General features: G+C 33.6%; 1 non-coding gene across 1 annotated transcript; it reads left to right on the top strand.

The window, feature by feature from the left end:
• The first annotated feature begins 652 nt into the window (after nt 1-652).
• On the top strand, nt 653-794 carry LOC123820300. The gene has a single exon (XR_006785935.1). It is a non-coding gene; the product is annotated as a small nucleolar RNA SNORA13 (small nucleolar RNA).
• Nucleotides 795-3548: the final 2754 nt, after the last annotated feature.

Raw genomic sequence — 3548 nt, 5'->3', positions numbered from 1 at the left:
CAGAAAAAGTGCTTTCCAGATAAGGTCAAGTTAAAGGAGTTCATCATCACCAAGTCCTTAGTATATAAAATGTTGAATGGACTTATCTAAGAAAAAGAAGAAGACCAAAACTCTGAACAGTAAAATGACTACAAACTCACAACTACCAACAAATGAACCTAAAGAAAAACAAAAACAAAAAACAAAAACAAACTAAGCAAACAAGTAGAACAGGAACAGAATCACAGAACTGGAAGTCACATTGAGGGTTACCAGTGGGGAGAGGGATAGGGGAGAATGGGGGCAAAGGTTCAGGGAATAAGAAGCACAATTGGTAGGTACAAAATAGACAGAAGAGGTTAAGAATGGTATAGGAAATGGAGAAGCCAAAGAACTTATATGTACAACCCACGGACATGATCTAAGTGGGGAGCTAAGGGAATGCTGGCAGATGGGAGTTGCAGGGCAGAGGGGAATAAAGGGGAGAAAAAATAGAACAACTATAATAGCATAATCAATAAAATATACTTTAAAAAAGCTCCCCCAAAATATCAGAATTAGAAAGCAAAATCAACAGAAATAGCAGAATTCATACTGGAAATAATTGCATTTCAATGCCAATGTTTCTATTTAGTGTATTTTTTTCTCAAAAATATTTAAACAAAGAAATGTATTCTTTTATAATATGAATTAAAATGCAAAAGTTGTATGTAAGTGGAATGTTGTGTCAAGAAAGGTGTAAACTAAACACTTTGCAGCCCTTTCCTGCCCTTGAATATGATGTCTTTGGTATAGGAGCTACATAAGTAATAGTGTAAAAAAGTGTTGTATGTAAGTGTGTGTGCATATATGTGCATATATATGTGTATGTATATATATGTGGGTATCTACCCATATATCCTAATATTGTATTATATATGTAAAAATATGTTATGATACCTAGAGCTATTTTAAATTGTTTTATTTTTATTTTTATTGTTTATTACCAAAGTATATATTTTAAATATACATAATTTAAATTTTTTGAGATATATTCTGAGTGTAGATAAGTATTCTTTCTTGTTTAAAGTGTTCCCTTTACTTTCAGTAGACTCTACACAGAATTTATAAAAGAAGCTAAGTCAAATAATTATTATGTGAAAATTTTTACAATACTCTAAGTGGAGTTTCATAGTAACTTTTTTATTTTTCACCTTATCTGATCCCCAGCTATATATATTAAATGAATAGTTTTGCAAAATTAAAGTATAGAAAAAGTTTTTTGTATATTTTAAAAATATATACAGATCACCCATCATGTTGTAATTAAATTTGTAAATATTCATTTTGAAAATTGTGTCTCTCTTAACAGAAATTGTTTTCATTCACTAAGGACAAAATAATAACTAAATAATGCCAGAAGTAAAATAGTTCAAGAAAGTTCAAATATGTGGTTTTTAAATGTTTTGCACAAGCATATTATTTTTCTAAAATTAGATAAATGACTCAAAATTGTGCTCCAGGAATAACCTTTAAAAAATTAAAAGGTACATCTGTATCAAAGCAAGTGGCCCACTAAAATTCTAGGTTTTAATAATTCAAATTGAAAAGATTTAAAAGTAGAAAAGTGGCTTCTATTGTGAGTACATAAATTGTTGAACATTTTTTTTAATTTTTCTGATTACTCTTTCTTGTATTTTTTTCCATTCCTATATAGTCCCTGTATATCCCCCTCCCCCCAATAATCACCACATTTTTGTCCTTACAATTCCTTTTTTTACTGTTTTTAAATTAATATATATATTTTTTCTAATTAAATATATGTACACACAATCCTGGGAGGGTGGCGTCTTCACTCATGCTGCTATAGCAAAATACCCAAGACTGAGGATCTTAGACAATAGACATTTATTTCTCATGGTTCTGGAGACTGGGAGCTTAAGATCTAGGTGCCAGTGTATTTGGTGCCTGGTGACAGTTCCCTTGTAGGTGGCTCCCTTCTCACTATGTGCTCCCATGGCCTTTCCTTGGTGGTCTCTCTCTCTTCCTCTTCTTTTTCTTTTTTCACATTTAAAAATTTTTCTCATTGTTGTTCAAGTACAGTTGTCTCCATTTTCCCACTACCACTTCCCCCCATCCCACCCACCTCCACCTCCCCTGCTCAGTCCTAACCCCCTTTCGCTTTGTCCATGGGTACTTTATACAGGTTCCTTGATGACTCTTCCCCTTCTTTCTCCTGATGTTTGTAGCAGCACAATTTACAATAGCCAAGTGCTGGAAGCAACTTAAGTGCTCATCAGTAAATGAGTGGATCAAAAAACTGTGGCACATTTACACAACCAAATACTACACAACAGAAAGAAGGAATTCTGATTTCCACAGTGGCTACACCTGTCTGCATTCCCACCAACAGTGCACTAGGATTCCCTTTTCTCTACAACCTTGCCAGCACTTGTTGTTTGTTGATTTGTTTATAATAGCCATTCTGACTAGTGTGAAGTCATACCTCAGCAGAAAAGAAATAAGAAGCTCCTACACTTCAGGGCAGCATGGATGGAACTGGAGAGCATTATGCTAACTGAAATAAGCCAGATGGTGAAAGACAAATACCATATGATCTCACCTATAAGTGGAACCTAATGAATAAAATAAACAAGCAAGCAAAATATAACCAGAGATGTTGAAATAAAGAACAAACTGCCAGTAACCAGAGGAGAGGGTGGAGGGGGATAACGGGTGAAAATTTAAAAATGTATTTGTTTTTCTGTTAACACTTTAAGATTTAGTACACTTAAGTCTCATTGCAGAAGTACATATCTGCACCCTGTTGATTTTGTACTAACATTTTATTAGGGTATATGCAAAAGTATGGTATAACTTATATGAATCACTGTGTGTTTCCTCAACTAAAGCCTATGGTTTACAAGCACAAATACTGAGTGTATAATTAATTGTATCCTTATAACAACTTGATAACTATATGGTTTCAAATTCTGATAAATTAGTCATTAAAGTTCTAACTACAATAATATGCTCCATCAGATATTTAAAACTAAGTGACAAAACAAATTTCATTTATTTAATTTTTAGTTTTACTGGTTTTCATTTTTATTGTATTTCCCCATTACCATTTAGTCCCTTATAACCCCTTCACCTCGTAATCACTACACTACTTTCCATGTCCATGAGTCCTTTTGCCTTTTTATTCAATCTCTCCATCCTCTAACCTTCCTCCCCCACCCACATTAGCTGTCATCCTGCTCCCTGTGAGTCTGTCTCTATTTTTCTTGTTTGTTCAGTTCATTAGATTCTACATATGAGTGAAATCATGTGGTATTTGTCTTTCTCTGACTGGCTTATTTCACTTCAGCATAATGTTCTGCAGGTCCATTCATATTCTTGCAAAAGGTAAAACTTTCTTTTATGGCTGAGTAGTATTCCTCTGTGTGAATGTCTCACAGTTGTTTTATCCATTCATCTACTGATGGACACTTAGGCTGTTTCTATATCTCAGTGATTGTAAATAATGCTGCAGTGAACATAGGGGTACTGACATTGTTTTGACTTAGTGTTTTGGGTTCCTTCAGATA

The sequence above is a fragment of the Phyllostomus hastatus genome, unplaced genomic scaffold, assembly GCF_019186645.2.
Source record: "Phyllostomus hastatus isolate PE091 unplaced genomic scaffold, TTU_PhHast_1.1 phas_contig_34, whole genome shotgun sequence".
In the NCBI taxonomy this organism is placed as follows: domain Eukaryota; kingdom Metazoa; phylum Chordata; class Mammalia; order Chiroptera; family Phyllostomidae; genus Phyllostomus; species Phyllostomus hastatus.
Note: the sequence above shows the minus strand (reverse complement) of the source record. Positions and strands in the feature narration are given on the sequence as shown.